This window comes from Grammomys surdaster, unplaced genomic scaffold (genome assembly GCF_004785775.1).
Source record: "Grammomys surdaster isolate TR1022 unplaced genomic scaffold, NIH_TR_1.0 125973, whole genome shotgun sequence".
In the NCBI taxonomy this organism is placed as follows: Eukaryota; Metazoa; Chordata; class Mammalia; order Rodentia; family Muridae; genus Grammomys; species Grammomys surdaster.
In genome coordinates, this window is record NW_021620790.1 from 772226 (window position 1) to 797311 (window position 25086).

The following is a 25086-nucleotide window of genomic DNA, read 5'->3' on the forward strand; positions in this document are numbered from 1 at the left end:
AGGTTTATTTCCCCATTGATAACTAACCTCCAGAGCCTAAGACCACGGAGGTGCAACATAGAAAAAGGAAGCAACTTGACTTTCAGGTTGAATGAAATCACACCCACATTATTAACAAATTCACAAGATAGCTATTTTAGTCATCATCCATATGCATGCCGATGGTACTGTTTTCTCAGGGATTTTCCCACATTTAAAGGCAAAATAAGAATAAAATAAAAATACAACAAACCATTAGTACTCCTTTTAAGAAAACAATTAAATATCTGAATTGAATGGTGGTAGAAAGTCCTAGAATAAGAGTCCTCACCTTGTCCATATGCCTAAACTATCAGTCAAGCTGCCCTCCTTCCTCTGGTATTTCATTAGACATAAAATGAACCCTTTATGGATGACTATAGGATACTTCCCTTGAATCCTTGATCTTTGTGTTTTAAATTAGAGAAGAGATTGATTTAAATGATTGATTCAGTTTGAATCAATGATCTCATTTTTAAAAATATTCACATAATTTTATTTACTAACCATTTAAAAAAAGTAAAGCATGGTTGAGTGTATTAACTCTTGGGTTTCAGAATTTTTAACTTGGGCTGTTGTTATGTGATATGAGTAATAGGAAGATGGTAAGCTGTTGACTAGGGATTAATGACACAGTATACCAACATTTAAGCTCTTCTGAGTTTTGACTGGGCTGGTATGACAGTTCTGTCACTGATATGAGTTGTTGAGGATTTTTGAAACTTTCAAGGTCTAAAATAATTTAATAAAATTTGTCTTACAAATAAGTAGACATTTTAAAGAAACATGGTAACTTGAAAATTTCAAGTTCTTTTCCAATCATTCTATCCTCCTTAGCCAGTGTCAGGCCAATGAGATGCCTCACCTCAAGAAACAAAGTAGATGGCTCTTGAGGAATGAAAGCTGGGTGGTCCTCTGGCATGCATAAGTGCACATGCTTGTTGGTCATGGAAAAGGCTAGACTTCTATAATTGTTCAAAGATTTTTTTCTATGAGAGTTTAATTAGAAAATAGAGATACATATTGGGATTTGGTTTTATACACATTAGAAAGCACTAGAAAAGTTGAAATACAAGCCACTAAAATAAACAAGTGTGTATTTTTTTTCAAGATACAACTTTTAGAAACATGTTTTATTTATTTTGCGTATACCATCAGATTTGAAACTACTGTCTGTCATGTCCCTAAAACAGGGAAATTAATCTAAAACACATACTGGTGCTTTTCAAAAGATAGCACTTTAAAAGGGTGCTAGCAGCAGGCATTTGATATCTTTTTCTTTAAGAGCTTTCAGGCTGCAGGAGAAAAACATGTGACCAAAAGTGTTATGATTATCCATCCATTAGAAATGTTCATCAGTACCTATTACCAATTTGAGTAACAATACAGCAAAATCCAAGGATTAGTGATGACAATGCAGATTATTGTGAGGAATGACAAGCAGGACCAATCCTCATGTAAGTCATTGTTCAGAGAAACAAATATCAAAAGGTATCTGAGTAGCTCACATTGAGCACAGAAGCAGCCCATCAGATTATACCCCATATTTTATGCATGCTTTCCAGAAGACCCAATCAAAGCCTGATTTGCATTTTGGCTTTGTCTTACACAGTATCCACTACTAAAGACCAATTTACATGTGTTTTTTAATCACAGTTGTTTGGCCAGAAGACTAGTGAGTACTATGTCGAGGCTGGTAGCCAGCCTCACTTGTATGGTTAAGGACCCTTTAATCTGTTGGTGCTCCAATTTAATGGGAAAAGCTGTGAAATTCAGTCATTTTGCTAAACCACACTACACTCCTTCCATCTTTCAAGGAAAATGCTTTAACTTTGTCAATTACCACTGAATAATTCTAGGGCTGATTGTAGTATTTATTTATTTATTTATTTTTAGGGTTGGGGTGTTATTTTTTTATTTTTTAATTTATTTTTTCTCAAATCGTAATTCATTCACACAGGGGTTATAAACACAGAAAGGCAGGATGTGGGGAAGGGAATGACACTGGAGTGTGGGTGATCAGGGGGAATACAGATATCATCAGAACTGGGTATCGGCTGGGTGAAGGTTCAGGGTACAAGTCACTATGACTCTGCCTATGACTCGTTTGTCCTTATCTAAGTTGGTATTGTCTGCCCAGGATGATTGTAGATTTTATCCATTGTAAAGTCAATCTTGCATTTTTTTTCCCAAGCCACTTCAACTATCTATGGAGATATTATAACCCCATAAGTATATAATGTTTTACTCCTAAGCAAGGGTGAGGAATCTGAGTATCGTGTGCAAGGCTCAAGATGACGCTTAGGACAGAACAGTCAGAATAAAAATAGTTTCCTTCCATATCCGGGTAATATAAAGCTGACAATTGCAGTCCTGTCTTTATGGGATGAAAACAGTCTCTTTACAATAAGTTTCCTGAAAGGGAGAACAAATAGATAATAACTCTTCTGGTAACATATTATGGTACACTGGCCAGTGTGTTTTTGGGGATTAAACATAATCCTGTGTATCACATTAATTCACTTGCTGAGTGTTCATTTGCGGCATCCCTCTGTTGGATCTTGGGGGCCCTCCACAACCTCGTGGGGCTCCCCGTGGTCTACTCTGCCCAGAGCCTCGCTTGAAATTCTGCTGATATCCATCCTGCTGGTAGCCAGAGTAGTCCCGGGGAACACTGAACTGAGACTGTGTATAACCACTGTTTGTAGTGTTCGAGAATGAAGGGCGGTAACCATCATATCCTCCTCTAAAGCCATTGGCTGGGCCCCTGTATCCCTGTATTCATCAAGCCGCTGGCACCACGAGACCCTCCTCGAGATATACCAGGACTGTTGTAATAAGGCTGATTGCTATGTGGAAAGCCAGTGTTCTGCTGGCGGGGGGGAGGGGCTGCTGGTGGTTACCAGGTACTTGATGAGGCTGGTCCTGGGATCCTTGGTAAGTGCCAACCACGGTTTGCAGCTGATCTTGTTGAAGCTCTGTTTGTTCCACTTGGTGGGGCTGACTGGAAAAACTCTGGTTATAACTGGCCTGGTACTGACTCTGTTGTTTTAAAGTTTCTGGTTCGTTAACAGGAGTAACTGGAGCATTCATATTAAACACCGTCTGCATGTATCGGAATGGAGCTGCATTTACATTGATTCCACTGCTATGCAAAGGTTTTCTTGTACCAGCCTGGAACACTTGAGGCTGAGAAGCAGCAGGAAGGGATGATGATGCTGTAGTCTGGTCTGTATTTAAAGATATTGTTGCCTAAATCTGATCAATGGGCTCCTTTTTTGGTGGCTGCTCTGTAGCATGAGACGGCTGGTACAAGGGTTAAGATGCTGTATACCCCTCGTTTGTGGATGAAACTAAAGGAACCTGTGTGGCTTCTGGTTGTACAGGAACTTGATTAGATTGGGCAAGTCTAGATTCAGAATGAACCTGAGGGCAAACCAGCTGAGGCATATCCATGTTTTGGGTAGGAGTCATAGGTTGTGCTGATACAATAGCAGGATCAAGTGTCTGATTTTCAAAATCCAACACTGAATCCTGTATGAAATTATAGGGTCCTTGCATTTGTGCCATAAGATCTTGTACATACCGTCTTCTCACGAGTGGATCTGACTGAGCCACTGGGGTCAAAGAGTGGGGCTCTGGTACTGAAGGAGCTGCAGCCTGAGGTTGCTGCTGGAGTGAGTTTACAACCTCAACTATTTCAACTGCCCACTCATCCACTTGCTCCTTCTTACCTCTGCTGAACTGTGTTTCTGCCATGAACTGCCAATTGACATACTCTGTTGATTCAAGTTCACTTTGCTCTGTGTATTCTTCTGTTGGTTCAGGTTCAGCTTCAGCTACCTGGTCTTCCACTGTAGGTGCTGATGCTGCCTCTTCCTCCTCACACAACCCATTTTGATGATTGTGAGTGCTGTCAAAGTAGTTTGACTGAAAAACACACTCAACAATTTCTTTTAGAGCTTTATACGTTGTTCCACATACAGGCTTTTCTTTCCTTTCCAGCGTATCCCACAACTGAATGGAGACATGTTCTTACTGCTCGTTTATCCTTAAACTCATGTCCCTATCAGGGTCTACTAGCTTGTAGAATTCATTCAACAATGATAACTCCTCTTCAGACAATATTGGCATTCCACTCAAACCTTGTTTCAGATCAGTTCTCACATCATCATCTCCCAGCTTATCTAATACATACTGTAACTCAAGTACAGTTTTTAAGCGCTTCTGTTCTGCTTCTTCTCTCATGAGCTGTTCCCGACGTGCTGTCTTCTTTATTGTTTTCTGAATATCTTGACTCAATGCCATGAAACTCCTCTGTAACTCCTTTGGAAACTCCAAATTATTTGCGACTTCCTGGTACTTAGATACGGCATCCAGCTGGTCTTGATTGAGCCTTTCCCCTTTATTCATTCGTTCCTGGTAATCACCAAGTTTTCCCCCTTTTTTTTTTCCAGGTTCCTAAGTTTCTTGTCGATTACATCAAGAATCTGCTTCATGGTCTCAGTCTGGACCGCACCGTGCCGGTTGCCGGATGCTGAGAAGCCAGCGCAGCTGTCCCGGCTGCCACCTCACTGCCAGAGGAACTGGACGGCGTTGGCAGTCCCGACGCTTTGCTGACAAGTGTGTATTAAATTACCATAATTTCCAGTAAAATCTGTGACAGAATGTTGAAATAGCAGAATGATGTTCAGTAAGAAGTTTAAATGTTCAGGGTGGATGCTAACACAACTGCAATAATCTCTTCATGACCAATACTGTCATGCTAACGGGATCTAAGAGATACCTCCACACCTTTTTGAGGGTGTTTATCGATGAGCTTAGTTGAGATGGGAAGACTTACTCTTAATGTGGGCAGCATCTCATTGGTACTGAAGTTCTGGACTGAGTACAAAGAAAACATTGAGCTGAGCATCAGCATTCATCTCTCTCAGCTTCCTTACTATGAGCAGCTGCATCATGTTCCTATTGCCATGACATCCCTGTCATGATGGACAGTGCCCTCAAAGTATGAGCCAAAATAAATGCTTCTTCCTCATGAGCTTATGTTAGATATTTTCACACAGCAATGAGGAAAGTACTGAATTATTATTATTATTATTATTATTATTACTAATTTTGGTTTTCTCCATTTAGATCTTGCTATCCTGGAACTCACTCCAGGCTGGCCTTTAACTCAAGGATTTGCCTGCTTCTGCCTACTGAGCACTAGGATTAAAGGCATATACCACCACGCCCAGCTAAGCACAAAGTATTTTAGTAGAAGATATGATATTAGAAAGTATAACAAAACAGTCAACAGTCTATACAAATGAAGGCAGTTGGAGAAAATACTTACTATAAAACACCTACATATATATGTATATATGAAACCTACTGATAGTTCCTGTGGTTTATGGAACACTACTGACTAGAAATGGCCCCACTGATATCTACATTACATAGGCATTTATAGTATTATAACTGTAAACTGAAACAGGTTTAGAGAAGTGGATACCAGAAGCAATGCTTTTTTTGCTAGGATCATGATTCTGTTGAGAGATCTGTTTTATTCTCAAGCCAAATAGTTTTTATTCACGGATAATCTTGGTATGAATTATTTATAGGGTTGTAGGATATTTGATTTTAAAGTGGGACACTTGATGCAGTAAGTATTCTGAATGTTCATGCTGGTAAAATTTTCTAGCTGGGTCCTCAGGTTATCTGTGATGGTACCCATTACTAGATACTGTTAATTTTTGCAACTCTTATAAGACTTGTGTGTATATGTGTATGTGTGAGCATGTATGGTGTATATCTGAAGTTGGTTTCATGTGTGTGAATCCACAATTGTGATGATAAATTTGGAGGCCAGAGGCCAACATAAATGTCTTACTTAATAGCTTTCTCCTTTACTTTATTGAGACAAAATCTTTCATTGAACATGAACCTGTGGGTTTCTCTAGACTCCTAGACAGCTAACTCCAGGGACACTTTTGTCACTGCATCATCAGTACTGAAGTTATATATACACAGTGCTATGTCAGTTTTATTTTTATATTTTATTTATTTTGCATTTTTTGGTTATGAGATCTAACTCTGGCCCTTTTGCTTTTATGACAATTACATCAGTGAATAAAACATTTCTCGCATAACTTTCTCACAGAATCTTAAACTAGAACCTTTATTACATTTAACTCATGAAACAGTTCATTGCTACTATACTTCTTTTCTGACTATCCTAGAAGTTTGCTCATATATATCATTCTTACCTGTTATGCAAATAATGGTTCATGTTATATTTCTATTCAGACCACCACTGTAATGGAGTATTTAAATAACATATACATTATGAAGCAAAGGAAGATAAATCCCACCCAGAAGAGTACTTAGGGAAAGTGGTCTGGCAATACAAGTGAATACTCTAACTTGTATTGTATGCATGAAGATTTTGTATCTTCTTTTTTAACTAGAAAGAAGACTCTATGTCATTTTCTACAGTTAGTCATAGAAATTTTGATTCCCCCTCAGTTTTCCAGAGATAAAGTTTACTGTAGCTGAAAAGGTTCGTGAGAGGGAAATGAAAGCCATACTCATAGACATCACCTGCATTTCTTTCTGGTACAGGTAACAAGCACAGGCCTGTGTGCTTTTCCGGCAGTGTGTCACCATGTGAATGACATGTACATCTTACTTCTACATCTTCAGAACAGCAATCCCAACACACAGCAAATTACTTTGGAATCTTTCAGCAATCCATTAGCAGTGACCTTACAAATTCTAAACTGAATGCCTCTGGAAGCACTATTTTAGAAATATTGTGAAACAAAAGATGTTCTAAATCAAAAAGATTGATTTCCTTTGTTAATCATAGTATTAGTTGGATTGATACAATTACAATAATGAAGAGTATTTGTAGTCTTACTTGGCATTATTAAAATTATATTATTTAATAAAATGTTCAAAATAGCTTACTTTTATTACATCCTATGAAACTCTCATCTCTAAGAGGCATGGAAGTACATGCCTATAATACCACATACTTGAGAGTCCAAAGTTGGGGTATTGTAAATTCAAGAGCTACCTGGGTAGTTTGAGGATAAAGCTTCCCTAAAATTACTCCAAGCATAAATAAATATAATTACCTACTCTCAACAAACTTTAAACTATGCTTGATAACCAGAAAGCCAAAGGTGGAACCACAACAAATCAATGTCTCCCTAGAAGTCAGGGGAATAAAACTTCAAAATAGTTGAATGCAGACCATTCAAAGTTATATTGACTTTTATCAGGAAGAATAATCAGTATTGGGCCCTGGGGAAACTCCAACTCAAATAAAAGAACCGTACATGTAGATTGTGTGTGTGTGTGTGTGTGTGTACTATTTACATTGTTATATAAACTCTATAATGTCAAATGCTTCCTGTATATCTCTAACAAGATAAAGCAGCAGACACTGGTCAAATATTTGTTTCCTGAATAGTAAGAATAAAAGGTAAGAATAATAATTCCCAAAGACATGGCTCAATGGTAAAGTATTATATGCACATGTCCACAATCCAATAGTTTCCCACATGTGCACACATACACTGAAAAATGTATACTAGACATCCACGCACCTCCACACACACCCACATACATGAGTATTTTGTTCTGATGATATGGTCGTTTAGCAGAGTATATGCCTAAGCTATATGAAGCCCTGACATAGATTACTACATTGATAGATTTATAGATCTATTCGTAGATAGGTAGACAGACAGACAGACAGACAGACAGACAGGCAGATAATTGTCAGAAATGTTTCTGTGCTCTTTACCATTTCCAAAATCCCCACTCATCCTCCCTCTCTTTACAGTCTCCTCAGTTGCAGAGAATGGTGTGGCCAGTTCTTTGTATCTGTCTCTACCTGATTCTCATCTCTAAGCTCATCCACACCCACTGATTGCATCTCAGTGATATTCTCTATTCTCTAATATGTCATCACCAATGAAGATAGTCTTCCATTCATTATATACTCTTCCAGCTGCTGAGACCATGTTCTTGGCTTTCTGCACTATTTGCATTTAACCTTATCTCAGATTGTGAATAAAAATAAGGCCCTTTTTTCTTTCAAATAAATTCTAGTTTCTAGAAAACTAGTGAGGAAAGCCAAACTGGAAGCAGGGTGCCTTAGTTAGGGTTATTAGTGAGGCAATATAACATCATGACTAAAGCAATTTGGAAAGAAAGGTATTTACTTGGATTATGCTTACACATCACTGTTCATCATTGAAAGAAATCAGGACATGAACTTAAACAAGACAGGAAATTGGAGGCAGGAGCTGATGCAGCAGCCCTAGAGAAGTGATGCTTACTGGCTTGTTCCTCATGGCTTGTGCAACTTGCTTTAGTAAAGAACACAGGACCACCAGCTAAGGTTTGATCCCATCCAGAATAGGGTGGGGTCTCCTACTATCAATCACTAATTAAGAAAATGTTCTATAGGTTGGTCTACACTAAAATGTTATTAAGACATTTTCTCAATTAGAGTTTCCTCCTCTCCTTATGTTCTTAGTTTCTTTCAAGGTGACATAAACTATCCAACACACAGAATAAACTATGAGCAACTAATTCTCTGAGGGTCAGCTGTTAACTTACTATAGGCCAGAAAACTTGATAAAAGCTATGGACATAAATAAACATGTAAGAACCTTAGATGCTTGTCAAAGTTACTGTGAGAGGTGTTCTCTAGTCTATGTTTGAGACACACTCATGAAGGTGGCTTATTATAATGAACTCCTACCATCGTTCACACACCAAATTCATCTTACTGGTGCTTAGCAGGCTGCCTCCAGCTGTTCAGTTCTTTGTGATTGTGACACATGGGTTCTAGTAAGTTCTCAGGGATTTTGAGTTACTATTGTAGTCTACCTTGCCAGCTTCTGTTGAAATAACTGTCTTTTTCTCATCCCATGTTTCCTAAAATGGAAGTGCTAATCCAATGTCCTGGATCTAAGTTTTGAGGTTAGAAAGAATTCTAACTGAAATCTGGGCTTCTCTGCTTTCAGACAAGAACTCCTAAGCATGTTACTAATAGATGCTGCTTGTCCTCCAGTATGGGTGTACTTTAAGGTTATTCTTGATTGAAAAGAGTGGCATAAAGATACAATTTGTGCTGTGAAGCCAGCAGCCAACAACATATAGGAACCACTTTTCTCAAGGTTCTCTGTTTTTTTTTCAAGGCTCTGCCTCTTTTTTTCTTATGGATTCTGATTAACTGAGTAAGGGAAAGCAGGTGTGAAGGAACAGTGAGTGTCCTGCTGAGATCTGAATAGCTTAAGTGGGTGATGCACATGTGCAATTATGTATGTTTGTGTATGAGAGTGTATGTACTTACATGTCATGATGTATGTGAAGGTAAGAGGCCTGCCTCAAGTGTCAAGCCCTACCTTCCATTTTATTTGAAAAGGGATTTCATTTCAGTCCAGGATAGCTGGGCTTGAAGCTTCGAAGAAGTCTGCTGCATCTGTTTTTTGTCTTGCTGTAAGAGTGTTAGGATAACAGAGGCTTATACAGCCAGCATGGTTACCACTGAAACATCTCTTTATAGTTCATCTTATGCTTTCATTATGTTTGTCTACTTTCTGCTTCCTAACTGTATGGCCCCAAACTCATTTCATGTGCCGCTTTCTTCCCTTCCTCCAAAGACAACATTTGCCTCTGAAGGGAATGGGAACTTCCAGTGGAGGGAGGAGAAATGACCCAGGAGTGCAGGACCCATTAAGTTTGTGCTGTGTTCTCATTAATTAACTGAACAATTTTTGTACAGCTGAGTGAGGGATAAAAAGATGAAAATGGTTGAAACTTGACTTTATAGGAGGACCCAGGTGGTCCCACAAGTTTATGAATCTTATTTGACTTGCCAGATTTACCTGTGACATATGGCAATGTAGAAAGTAAGGTACTTCAGGAAAATTGAAAAGATCATCATCCTAGCATAGTTTAACACAGCTAGTAGGTAGATAACTCTGTAGGAACATTCTTGGTAATGAATTTATCATAAAATAGGGAATGTGATCATGTACTTTATTATTACTGAAGGAGAAAACAGGAGTAGTTATTTGCATTTATACACACTCAGCCTAAATGCCACTAAGAAATGTACTTATAACTATATGTTCAAGTGAAATGTGCCTCAATGGCTGAGAAGATGACTCACTTGGAAAAGTGTGTGCTTTGAAAGTACCTCACCCAGAATTTGGTTCTGAAAACCTGCATGAGCATATTCAGGCATGGTAGTAGACACTTGTAATCTCAGTTCATGGGATACATGGACAGGCAGTTCCCTGGGACATGCTAACCAGACTGACTAGTCTACTCGTTTGAGGCCAGTCTCAAAAAACCAAAACCAAAACAAAACAACAACAACAACAAAAAACTGTCTCCAAAAACAAGGCGAAAGAAGCTGAGAAATAACACTCAAGATGGTCCTCTGTTCACTCTATGAATACACATGTGCATGCAACCATACATATGGACACTCATATAAATAGACATGCATACAAAACATACATCTATGCATGTGCAGATGTAGAAAACTTATATTTAGGCTTATCACCTTTCACAAGGAGTTGTTTTGATATATTTATACATGAATGTATATCTTGTTTATATTTTATAGATGTAAGTATAGAAATGCAGATAAAGTTGGTAAATTATCTGCTTCTAAACACAACACTGAACTATATAATATATCTATATGCATGTAAACACACACAGAAATACATCAGAATGTGTTTCTTGTACAACTATTTTGAATGTTTGCTTCTGATTCACAACAGTTAACAGCTTGGGAACTTGAACCTGACAGATATCAGACCCAATAGAACCAACTAGATTTTAATTGGGGAGACTCAGAAAGCTCTGCATTAAGAAAAATGGTGGGTGATTCTAAATTACACATAATCATAAATGTCTTAGAGTCAACATATTGGAAGCAGATTTTATACACATTTTATTTAGAGAAAAATACATATATGCCTAATGCTACCATATGGGAGTCATGTGGAAATTATTCATTAATATAATGCCTTACTCATTAATGTTCAGCAGGTTAAGTAACATAAGGATTAACTTCCCTGCTAAGTTGAAAGGCTGCACTCATGTTCCAGTACCCAGCACAGTACAGAAACAAGACACTGTTTAAGGAACACTGAATTCAAAAGATCCAAAAAGGAGCCACATATTGAGCAGGGTATCCTGGGAAGGCAAGTAGGAATTGTATTTAAGCACTCCTACAATTTTATATATATATATATGTATAAATTATTGGTTTTTCTTTTTTTCTTTAAATAATTTATTTTTCTCAAATCATAATTCATTCACACAGGGGTTATAAACACAGAAAGGCAGGATGTGGGGAAGGGAATGACACTAGAGTGTGGGTGTTCAGGGGGAATACAGATATCTTTCAGAACCGGGTATCGGCTAGGTGAAGATTCAGGGGACAATTCACTATGACTCTGCCTATGACTCGCTTGTCTATGACTACTCAGGCTTGTAAATTTTCACAAAAGCTGCCTGTTTACATTAGCTTATAGCCATCTGTTTCAATGTTTTTCCACTGAGACCCAAGACTTGGTGTTAGTATACATGTAGGACAGGCCTATTGCTGATTTTAGACCTACGGCTGATTTTAGGCCTTCAGTGTGTACGCAGGGATGCCCCTGACATCTCCTCCCTTCTCTAAGCATAGAAGGGCTGTGGCAATTCTAACCTTGTGAAGGTGGGGATAGAGGCCTGACCTCCAGTATTTGAAGGGGACCTTGTATTGGCTCTGGTCCCCCTGTCGTTGTCCAGTGAGGCATGAGGGTCATACCCATCCCAATGTCTTTTTCCTGGAGAGGGGATACTTTTGACATCAACCCCTATGCAGGCAGACTTGTCCCTCAGGGAACCCAGAGAGATATTTTTTATCTTTTATTTATATTCCCTTGCAGTGCTTAGCCTCGCAGCCTAAACAAAATTCAGATTGCCTGTCAGAGGGTGTTCTGGGTGGCCCCTCTCTGCTTGGTCTAGGGGCAGAAGTCCCCCCTTTTAGGTTGGGTGGAGATGGGTTTTGGGAACACCCTGTATAAAGTAACAACCTCATCTTGAGTCTCGTGGTCCTCCATAGCTAGCTTATGATAATGTATCTGAATGTATTGATCCAGCCACAAAAGTTTTAACCAATAACCTTCCCTGTCTGAAAGATATACTGGAGATAGTGACTCAAAACTTGTGGGGATGGCTAAGCAATTACTGGTTTAACTTGAAGCCCATGCTCCACACTACCTGGATTGCCAGAAACTGGAAACTGGACAGCCCAGAGACATAGGGTAGAACAAAAATTTTTAAAATAGTAATTGAAATGATTCCTAATTATATTCTGATATTCTCCTCTACTCAGATTAATGTCCAGCCCAATTGTCATCAGTGGATCATTATGCAGCAATCTTGGAAATGCCACAGAAGAGGAGGAGGAGGAGCCAGAGGAGTTATGACACAAGAGGGACACAGGTCCCAAAATTAACTAAGCAGGGCTCATAGGTGCTCACAGAGACTAAAGCGGCAAAAATGAAGAATGCATTGGCCTCTGTTAGATCCTATGCATATATCTTATAATTGTTTAGCTTTGAGATATTCTAAGACTCTTAGCAATAGAATAGGGGTGTCACTAACTCATTTGCCTATTCTTGTGACCCCTTTCCTCTTACTGGGTTCTGTGCCCACTCTTACTGCATCTTTCCATAATGTATTTTGTTGATATTCCTGGAGGCTTGCTCATTTCTGAAGGGAAGTAGATAAGAGGTTTATTTATTTAGAGAGAGAGAATGTGGGGAAAGAACTGGGAAGAGTGCAGGAAGAAAAAACTTCAGTTGGGATGTACTATGTGAAAGAACAATAAATAAAAAGAAAAATATATTTATAGAGACATCTTGCTGAGATGGACCATGTTTAAAAACTTGGATCTGAGACCCAAGAGAATACATTGAGACTTTGTGTCTGAGGTGTTCTTAAAATAGTATCTGGTTTATTGTTAGCTTTGATCAATCAATGTTAAGATTCTGTCTTTTAGTGTGGTTAATGTTTCATTCTGCCATTTCTATAGGATGGATAGAACACCCTCTAAACAGTCATGTGACTACAACTTTTTATTTTCTTTGCTTACTTACGTACACCTTCATGTAGTTTCTCATGGTTTAACCTAAAAAGAACCTTAGCAGTAACCCAAAGTGTGTAAAGTGCCATATAACTCTATATTCTTGTGCCATTCCTGGCTGACAAAGCTATTATATTAAGCAAATACTATTAGATTTTCCAAATTCTGGATGCCCAGTAATATTTTCTAGAAGAATCTTACAACATGACAGAGATTTATCTTCCTGATCGATCTGGTAACTTTGAATTAATATGAATACAAAAGATAAACCAAGCTAGCTCTAAGAGATAAGCCATGTAACAAACTGAGTTATGTTGACACTGTGAGTGAATGAGGAGTCACATGTGGACAGTGCAACTTCTGCTAGGAAACGCATAGTTTTTGATTACATTGGAATAACAAGGAGCACATTTTCAAGGGAAAGAAATCAGACTATTGAATTGTACTGATTACCTGCTCTGTCCCTTAACTTAAACATTAATGTCCTTTGATGAAAAAGACATTGAATTAATGTTTGTATGAAGACACTGAAATATTCAAATTATAACAAAGACACTACATTTGTGAAGGTTTGAGAGCTTAGACCTGAGAACCAAGAGAACCAATGAATTCTGGTATCCTAGGAGATCTTACAACATCATTTACACCACATGCTGTGGAGCAGATAGGCCCTATGCATCTACTAATCAAAGGAATAGATTTGTCAATCACATGACTAGGTTTGCAGTACTGGAACACTAACATCACCTACTCATTGTAAAATGTCTGTGGACTTCTGAACAAAATCTAAAGATAGTCTTTCTCTTCAGATTTTAGGTTTCTGTGTCATGGCAACAAAAGTTTCTACGTCTTGAACACAAGCCTCTTTTGTTCAAGATTTTAACACACCTGGATTTTAACAACTCATCCCTCTAATTGGTCTTTCTTCCCCAATTCATCTTCTACACTGCCACTAGAATGAACCCATTTAAAACCTGATTTTCAGAATAGCAATAACTATTTCTCTTTAATTGATTTATATATATATATATATATATATATATATATATATATATATGTGATTTAAAAAAGCTATTCTTAAAATAAGCACCACTTATTTATCTAAAATTTAACTGTATTTTATATGACCATACTGCTAATTTTATCATTCCTCTGATTTCATTCAAAAGTTCATTCAGAGACTTTAGTTTCTTCTTCTTCTTCTTCTTCTTCTTCTTCTTCTTCTTCTTCTTCTTCTCCCCCTCCTCCTCCTCCTCCCTCTCCCTCTCCTTCTTCTTCCTCTTATTCTTCTTTTTTCCCTCTCCCTCTCCCTCCTCCTCCCTATCCCACTTCCCTTCTCCCTATCCTCCTCCTTAGTGTCTGGGAACTCCCTTTGTAGATCAGGATAATCTTAAACTTACAGGAGTTCTCCTGCCTCTGACTCCTGAGTATTCATATTAAATGTCTGGTTATTTTGAGTTTTTAAATTATGTTTATATGTAGGTTCCTGGACATGGGTTTGTGAACATAAATGCACCTCCCTTGGAGGTCACAAGGGAGGATTAGATCCCATGAAGATAGAATTATAGGTAATTGTGAGTAGCCTGACATAGGTTATAGGAGCCACCAAATCCTGCTCCTTGGCAAGTGCAGTATATGCCCTCAACTGATGAGCCATCTCTTCAGACTCATTTTCAACTGTTTAAAGCCCCAAACTTCTCAGACCTCGCAAGGACATATATAGTCCATTGTGGGAAGGGTCCTGCTTGTGAGTCCAGATTTGCTTCTCAGATGTGAATATTTAGTTTGTGTATAATCTAGGTACTGGTTTTTTTTTGAGGCCCCTGAACATACATGTCAGTCCTGTGAGTAAGTTTTGATTCACACTGATGTCTGTTCACTAAATCTTTCTTTGTCACCTTTTCAACACTTTGTAGTCCATCCAGTGTGACATCCACTGAAATCCTCCCTGTGTCCTGGCCTGAGGAAATTTTCTTTCTGTTCTCTATTATAAAACCTGTGCATCTCTCTGCTTGAGATGTAACCATACCATATGCTATTTTCACCCACTAATCTGGGTCACTACCTTGATCTTGAACACCTTATCGAATTCTCAAAACTTTCAACTTATTTTAACGGGGGAGAGAGAGAGAGAGAGAGAGAGAGAGAGAGAGAGAGAGAGAGAGAGCTGGTGATGGTTTAGGATTAGTGTACAATTATAAAGAAACATTAGAAGGGGTAATGGTGATTGCAAGAAAATGCATAGTTTGTGTTTTACCCTAATCTTCAGAAGAGAAAGAATCAAGTACATTAGACTTTGTGAATGGACAGATTATGGATATTGGTATATGAAAGGCAGCTGTTGAGCCCAGTACAAGTAGAGAAACACAAATTTAGTGTTAGTCATTTCCATTAGATTGTGACACATTGAGTATACATTTCATTGTTTTTTCTTTTGCATTTCTTAGGAGTGTAGTCTATTTTAAAGCAAAACAGGTATTTTTACTATATTTTATACAATAAAAAGGAAAATATTATGTTAACTTTGATGGTCTCCTAAAATAATTAGCAGAGAATGTATCTCTGTGGAGTTGACAAAATAATACGGAATTTTTAAGTTACTCCTCACTTTCAGATGCGTATTTTATTCATTCATCCATGTATCATCTCCCAATAATAATTCATATTTATTACATGATAGGTAATATCAGTATATATCTTGATCATGTCTATCCCCTCTACCCAATGTAGAAATCTCTTCTAGTACACCAAAAATATCTCCATCCCCACTTCATGCCCCTTCTTAAATATGTGTTTGATACTGTATACAATTAGTGCTGCCCATCTGCTATACATGAATGTCAGATTACCCACTGCAACACAGGGGACTTTACAGATACCACAACTCTAAACAAAAGTGATTCTCCTCAACAAGCAGCTATCAATTACCAGTATCTTCTAGGTGTAGGTGGAGTCTCTGCAGTTTCTTCCTACTGTATGCTGGGATTATAATTTCCTTGATGTTGTACAAGTGTTAAAGCCACTGAGAGTTTATGTGTGCAACAATCACGTCACATTTCACCCCATTCCTCTCCATCCTCTGGCTTTAGATTAATTTTGAACTTCTGGTATAATCAATCGCTGAGTCTTGGAGGAGGAAGTTGCTATAGATGTTTGCTCTACAACTGATCACTCACTGTCGATTTTTACCAGCCTTGTACCCAGTTATAGTCTCTTTTTTAGTGGAATATTTACTCTGTGCCAATAATTGCGGAAGGGGATAGGAATTGCCAACCAGAGAGAATAAGTAAGTATCTGTCATCCCAATGTACCAGGCAGACAGGATTAATATGTTTCTTCAAATAATGAAGTGGTGGTACAAAATACAGAAATGGACAAGTAAAAATGTACACATAGTTCTTACTCATTTCTATTGGGAACAAATGTTATATGTAGAAATTTAAAGAGAGTAAAATGTAAAAATGAATGATTTGTGAATGTCAAGTAGAATAAATTGGCTGGGATGGAAAAACTGGAAGAATTGCATTTCTGATTCAAAGGAGAGTTAATGGGGGAAATGAAGGTGTATTCATATAGACTAAAGATATGTGTGCAGGGCTGAGGAGATAATTTCAGTCAGGAAATTGCTTGCCTTGCAAGCAGTAACTCCTGAGTATAATGCCCAAAATCTATGGAAAAGCATCAATACATGAGGCTGTGCAATTAAAATCCTAGTATTTGGAAATTGGAGAGACTTAGACAGCTGGGACTTGCTGGTCACCTACTCCAGCCTGCTGGGCAAGTGCCCTGCAAACAATAAAGCCTGTCTCTAAACAACAACAAAACCAAGACAGGTAATTTCTGAGGCTGAGGATCTAAGGTGACCCTCTGGCACAAACACACACACACACACACACAAACATACACACACACACACTTTCTTCTTCATTTTGAGAATGTCACAAAGACATTTCATTTTGATAAATAGATATGAAAAATAGAAAAGGAGCACAAAATTATCTACATGCTTAGAAATTTCTCATTTTATATCCAATGTATGTATATGTACATTTTGTTAATAGAAGCAGGTATGAAACAGTTCATAAAATGATATCACCAACAAAAATGGCAAAATGCAAATGAATAAAGTTATAGTGAAAGTAACAATTTCAAATTTTTAGCCAGTACTCAGAAAACAAGCAGAAAATAGATTCTCGAGAATGATAACCGATGTTTACCTCAAATATTTGCCTCTTTACTGTTTACAGGAAATTAGTTTTCTGTGCTTGGAATCATCTTAGCCCCACAGGCTTTTTTGAAGTCTTGTCCAGAACAGTCACATATTTTTATGCATTGTTTGTAAGCTTCCAAACTATTCTTTCATGAAGTTATTTGTAGCAGGAGGCCAGAAGCCAATTGCTTTGTTTATTCAGATTCATTAGCTTTAGAACTACCTAAGGCATGCTGGTATAAAGGAAGTTATAGTCTCTGTGGCTTATTTTTTAAACCAGCCCTTACTAGCATTTTTACAGAAATAGAGAATGCATATTCTGAAATTATTTTGTCCTCAGAGAGCAGAAATTACCAGATGAATGGCCACCAGCAAAGGAATTGGGCTAGCTTTGGGAATCTAAAGTCAAGCCTATAAAAAAAAAATCAAAAATCCTATTAATCTTCAGAAAGCCATAGGCACTGGATTTTAATAGTTGGAAATAGGAAGTGCATTTGTCTTTGGTTGAAGTGGAATTCCTGCTTCTACTCTGTTCAGCTGTCAGAACTGCATTTCACGTAGTTCATGAAACAACTTCAAGAACAATTTCAACTTCAAGGACAAATTCTTTTGGCCTGTGGAATTCAACAATAATGATTGAGCTCCAAAACACGTTTAAGGTTCAATCTCTCTGTCTCTTTGTCTGTCTCTCTGTCTCTCCCTCTCAGTTTATGTGTGTGTGTGTGTGTGTGTGTGTGTGTGTGTGTGTGTGTGTGTACATGTAGAGGGTAGGGGGAGTAAGCTTGTGTGCCATGGTACACAAGTAGAAAATATTGAGATAACATTGTGGAATTGGTTCTCCTCTTCTATTTTTATGTGAGTTCCTTGTAATCAACTCAGGTTAGCAGTGTCATGGAGTAAATGTTATCCTCCAGTGAGTGGTCATCTAAGCCCACACCTTATTTTGAGAGAAAGTGTCTCAAGCTTATAACTCACCAGAAAGCCTGGGAAGAACTAGCTAGAGAGACCCTGGGTTTATCCTGGCTCTGTTTCACCAGTGTTGGGATTCAAGTGCATTTCAGAATGGCTGGCTTTTTCATGTGGTTTCTGCTACTCAAATGTAAGGGCTTGAAAGGTGAGTATTTATCCAAAGATTCACCCACTCAGCCCTAACACCAACATACTTTCCTGGAGGAACACTTTCAGATACAGAACTCACATGAGTCTGTTTTTTTACAGGAACAGTTGCTGGCTAGCATCTATTGCCAGTGACATCAACCTTGTATTAACAAGCAAACTGACAAGAGCACAAAACCTAGAAATCTAAGAATTGTAAAAACTTCCCTAAATATCAGTGAAAATAAACTGGAACAATAACAAAAGCTCAGAACTATAAACCAAAGAAACAGACAAAAAAATCAAATTCTGATTTACTATCAGAACAAATTACAACATCAAATAATTCACATTCAAAACTGAGTCTGAATCCTGCCTCTGGGACACTGAGATTATAGAGGACTTAATAAAGTTAGAGAATTTCAAGCAAACTACTACTGGCCACACTAAATGGATCACTAAAATTACTGTGGCAGACAGATTTTTGCAAGTAGAAACTGATTTTCATTCCCAATATCCCGAATTAAAAAAACATGGGAGGAGCTAAAGAGATGGCTCAGTGGTTAAGGGCACTGACTGCTCTTCCAGAGGTCCTGAGTTTAATTTCTAGCAAGCACATGGTGTCTCTTGTGTACCTGATTACAGTTTACTAATATTCATAAAATAAAAAATTAAATGTTAGGAAGAAAGAGAAAGAAAGGAAGGGAGAAAGAAAGAAGAAAGAGAGAGAGAGAGGAGAGAGAGAGAGAGAGAGAGAGAGAGAGAGAGAGAGAGAGAAAGGGAGAGAGGGAAAGAAAGAAAGAAGGAAGGAAGGAAGGAAGGAAGGAAGGAAAGAAGGAAAGAAAGAAAGAAAGAAAGAAAGAAAGAAAGAAAGAAAGAAAGAAAGAAAGAAAGAGAGAGAGAAAGTTGCTTGTTGTGGAGAAGCCTGTTCTGAAGCACTGAACATCCTACCACAGGAGTCATTTTACCATTGATATCAAAGCACAATTTCTGTCACTACACAAGTTAATTCATTTCTCCTGCTAACAATATGTGGAGAAGGGCACTGTTCTCTGGCCATCATCTTTTGCTGCCTTTTGAGGGCACTAACCTAACACATGTCAGTATGTGCAATTCTGTCTATATGCCAGGGATGTGATGCTGAGGGGTAGTTGGGGAGGACATGAAATGATATAGGAGAAACAGGTCAGGAACTGGAAGATTAAAGGATATAGCAAGCTTTCCTTGAGACATATAGTTTTCACTCTCAAGGTAGTGAAAAAAGGGAGTAGGTTTTTATTATTACAAATTTTAAAAAGTAAAATTACTCTAAGCAATATGGAAGGTATTTTGAAACATAGCCTTTCTGTGTGGCCCTGGTTGGTCTCAGACTCCAGGCCTCACATGATCCTACATCTCTGTACAAATTATTTGATGATGCATTTGCCTCTTAACTCATCTGTGCAAATACTTTGAGAGTAGTTAAAATCATGGGGAATATTACAATAGAAGCTGAGTTGAAAATTATCAATATATGTAATTATAAATAAATGCCTTTAACATATATGAAAATGATGAATCTAGTTGTGTACTATGCGTACACATTTATAGACATATAATAAACATATAAATACACATACATATTTATATACATATATTTATGCCCATGGCATATTTGTATGCAATATTCAGAAATATATACCAAGAAAAATAAACATAAGACCAAACAAAGGAGTCTGATATAAACAAATATTAAGTTGATCTTCTTTCTAAACAATCAAAATATAAAGTTGCATATTTTTAAAAAAGTAATTTTTGTACTTCTAAAGGGAGCCTTGTTAGTTTTAGAAATAAACAAATATAAAAATATTTTAGAGGTGTTTATTTGTTTGTTGGTTTTTGAGACAGGGTTTCTCTGTGTAGCCCTGGCTGTCCTGGAACTCAGCTGTAGACCAGGCTGACCTCGAACTCAGAAATCCACCTGCCTTTGCCTCCCAAGTGCTGGGATTAAAGGCATGTGCCACCACTGCCTGAATTATAGTTTCTTTCTTCTTTCTTTCTTTCTTTCTTTCTTTCTTTCTTTCTTTCTTTCTTTCTTTCTTTCTTTTGTTTGGTTTTTCGAGACAGGGTTTCTCTGTGTAGTCCTGGTTGTCCTGGAACTCACTCTGTAGACCAGGCTGGCCTTGAACTCAGAAATCCGCCTGCCTCTGCCTCCCAAGTGCTGGGATTAAAGGTGTGCACACTACTGCTTGGCTATAGTTTCTTAATAGTTAATAACTTACTGAAATCTAATAGGGGAGAAGGGAAAAGTAGTAACAATGTCCAAATTACTGTTACCTATCTTCATGAATGTGGCTCTTCTCTACATTCCCTTTAAAATTATATGTTATATGAATGTAGAAGCTTTTGAAAATGTAAATCTAATGAGAATATACTCATCAAATTCTGATAGAGAAAAGTAAAAGGTGCAGATAGATTCTAGAATTTGAAGCATTTTTGCACAGTTGAAAGGCATGGGCAATTGACGGGCTTTTTCAAAAACAAATGTGAGTGTAGTGTGCATTCTTTTACACATGTGTAGTCACATGTGTTTGGAGGAACATGTGTGTGTGTGTGTGTGTGTGTGTGTGTGTGCATGAATTCAGAAGTCCAAGGTTAACATCAAGATTCTTCATCTTCCTACATCTTATTAACTAGAGGGGTATATAATAGTTTCACTTTTTATGCTATAATATAATACCTTAAAATATTAGCTTAGGGGAGACTGAGGCTTATTTCATCTTGCATTTTCAGGTTGCAGTCTGTCATGTAGGGCAGTTAAGGTAAGAACTTCATACAACTAGTCATATCCTATCCGCAGAAGAGAGAAACGAATGTATGCATGCCCACATGCTTGTACTCTGCTCAGTTCCTGCACTCACAGTCCTAGTCCAGGGCTCTATGCCAAAGGAATGGTGTCAGCATGGTGTTATTGGTGTTCTAACATGATTTAATTGACCATCCCCTATAAACCTGACCACAGAAAAAACACAGGTAGACAATAACCTTGACACTCTACTGAAGTAATGATGATCTGTGTCCTGTTGACTAGCTATCATATAATCTCTCAATTTAACTCTGAGCTTGCTAGTATAGCTGGGGTTTCTCTCTCATGAAAGCTGGAATTCCAATGGGCTGCCATATTGTTTCACTTTTACATATATCCTGGGTATCAAGCATTGCTACTTGTGTATCAGAGCACTGGAAATACTGATATACTCTTTAGCCATGGTTTTGACAGCACAAGAACTAATGAGCACAGCTTTGCACTGTAAAGCAAAAAGAGACTTTGCCTTTGCTTAAGAGAGAAAGGGAATCATGATGTTTCTATTGTGGAGAAGAAATATAAAACATGACCAAATTTGGTGAACAGAAGACTTTTATGGATCATTTGCTCAGAGAACCCTGTCTCAGTATTTACCATCTGTCCAACAAAAGCTTGACCTTCATCTTAAAAGCAACCTGGGAAGGAGACTTGGCCCTTAGCTTTAGCAGACAGGGATCCTGGGATACAATCCATATTTATCATCTGATCTAGGAAAAGTTGCATGTCTGAGACAAAGATGCAAACTTTGTGAATAGCTTGGTCTCCAGCATCCTTTCTAGCTAACAGAGTGAGGCCACAGAGTGGGGTGCCTCTTTATAACTCATAGCCCATTCTATCTTTCTGAGTTCTCTTTTCTACCCCAGCATCTGGCCTCACATACCATTCAGTGCTATCTTATACAGAGAAGAGCTTAGACTAGCTGCATGCCAAAGCTTTGCCATCTCAACTCTGCAGGATAAATAACAAAACTAAGGCACACTTGAGAGTCAGTTGAATAGCATGATTTGTGTGTTCAGTAGCACAGAAATTACTCTGGAGTTTTTCATCTGCCCTTGCTCAAGGAGATGCAGTAGTCAGACCAGTGAGCAGGGAAAGAACATTTTCCCAAAGACACCTGGACAACTGAATGTAACCAATGGAAGCAAACTTTCATAGTCCTGCTATTACTCTATTCTGTTTTGAAAAGCAATGTGTTCTTTTCTATGTGAGTGACAGCTAGATGGTGTTATTATTATAGTTCTAGGCAATTTGGGAATTAAAAATGATCAAACTTTATGGTGCTATAAAGAAGATGATAATGGATTTTAAGGGTCTCATCTAATGGTTAATAGATAAGAATGGGGGCTACCAGCACCCACTGTGTATCATATTGAAGAGTCATAATTCCATTACTCAGGCAGATTAGGGTAACTGTTACAGTGTCATATAGCATGAAGGGATGCACACTGAGGTCTATGAACTCTGGCTTTCTGATTGTCTGTTATTTTGTAATTGTCTTGTTGACCATATTCTACACCTACTTTCCCCATTCATCTCCTCCTCTAACAAGTCCTTTATCCTGTTTGGCCTTCCTCTAGTTATTGTTCATTATGGAGACATGAAGGCTAGTCAGATATTATGGAAAAGGCTACATAGTTCATTCTGCTCCAATGTTAATCCCCTTCTGGACCCTGCACTTAGCTTAAAGGATCTCATCAGGGCAATGTTTTACTCCACAGATTTTAAGAACCTCACAGTTTATCTGGCAATGGATATTCAGAGCTATAGAACCATAACCTCATTATCTCACAATGGAAGAGAACACTGCTGTGTGATTTAATGGCACCATCTCACTGACATCCTTGGGTGCCACTCATTTGAGAAGTGTCTGCACATAGTGCTAATATTGGCAAGGCTAATATTGGAAGGCTCTCTCAGGTACTAAATTATCCCAAATTAACAAGTCAAAACATATTGGATTTCTCCCAATGCAATACCCTCAGAGGAAAACCAAGGTCATGTCAGTGCCTGAAACAGAAATCAAGCCTGTCTATTCTAGGAGAAGGCAAGAGAAAACTGAAGAAACTGAAAGCCATCTAAGAAAGAGGGTTCATTCAAAATTGTCTCCATTTGCTTCATGCCTCAAATTACTCCTGCACTTTTCAAATTGCAGTTTTCTTCCACCACATAACTCTGCTTTTTCTTTATGCAAAGTACAGCATAAAATCCATTCTTTTACATGTGTTTGCTGAAGACATTTACTCCATGAAACATAGAACATGTTTTTATAGAACATGAACATATAGGTCCTTCCTGGTTCTAGCTTTGCGCACTACCCTTCCCATAGGTACAACAGCAAAAAGCAACTCTGAGTGCCATAAAAAGAAATGGTGCTTGTCTCTAGTGCCCGTAGCTCCCATAACCATGCTCTAGTGTTCTCATTGTGGTCTTTTCACATTAGATGCCCATCACATGGAGCCTAAGTTCAAAAATGCTATGCCAGAACTCTCCACTACTTCTAACACGGAGGAAAAGAAAAACAAGTAGTGGTAGCCAGGTGTTTATTTTTATTGTAAAAGACATGTAATAATATTATGAGTTAGGATTTTAATTAAAAAAAAAGAAGATCGTGATTTCGAAAGAGAACAAAGAGGAGCATGTATAATAATCTGGAGGACAGTAAGTGAAAATGAAATTTTATTAGAATCTCAAAAATTGGACATAGCATTACCTGAGGATTCAGCTATACCACTCCTAGGCATATACCCAGAAGATTCTCGAACATATAACAAGGACATATGCTCAACTATATTCATAGCAGCCTTATTTATAATAGCCAGGAGCTGGAAAGACCCCAGATGTCCCTCAACTGAGGAATGGATTCAAAAAATGTGGTATATTTACACAATGGAGTATTACTCAGCTATTAAAAACAATGAATTCGAGAGTTTCCTAGGTAAATGGATGGAGCTAGAAATTATCATCTTGAGTGAAGTAAGCCAATCACAAAAGAACACACATGGTATTCACTCACTGATTATTGGATATTAGCCCAGAACCTTGAATGCCCAAGATGCAACTCACAGGCCACATGAAGCTCATGAAGAAGGAAGACCAAGTGGGGGTGATTCGGTCCTTCTTAGAAGGAGCAACAAAATACTCAAGGGAGCAAATATGGAGACAAAGCGAGGGACAAAAACTGAAGGAGGGGCCGTCTGAAGACCTTTCCACCTGGGAATCCATCCCATGTGCAGTCACCAAAGGTAGATGCTGATGTGGAAGTCAGGAAGTGCATGCTGATAAGAGCCTGATATGGATGTCTCCTCAGAGGTCTTCAAGAGTCTGACATATTCAGAGGGAGATGCTCACAACTAGCCATTGAACTGATAATGGGGTTCCCAATGGAGGAGTTAGAGTGAAGGCCATTGAAGCTGAAAGGATTTGTGGCCCCATGAGGAAAGCAACAATCCCAACCAACCACAGCTCCCAGGGTTTAAACCACCAGCCTAGGAGCACTTAGGGAGGGATCCAGGGCTTCAGCTGAATACATAAGTGTGGAGGACCCTGCTGGGCATAGGTGGAAGAAGAGATCCTTGACTTAGTGAAGGCTGGACGTCACAGGGGGTGGGAATTTTGAGGGTGGGGAGGTGGGAGTGGTGGGGTAGGCAGGGGTTATATCCGCAGAGAAGAAGGAGGAGGGGTGAGGGGATAGGGAGATCCTGGGTGGGTGGGGGATGGGGTAAGGGGACAACATATGAAATGTAAATAAAACATTCA

At 38.3% G+C, this 25086-nt stretch overlaps 1 protein-coding gene and 1 pseudogene across 1 annotated transcript in view; both read right to left on the minus strand.

The window, feature by feature from the left end:
- Positions 1-25086, minus strand: part of LOC114609463 (contactin-associated protein like 5-2) — a 737464-nt gene that overhangs the window by 603215 nt on the left and 109163 nt on the right. The gene's annotated exons all lie outside the window — the stretch shown is intronic.
- On the minus strand, positions 2483-6292 carry LOC114609467 (annotated as a pseudogene).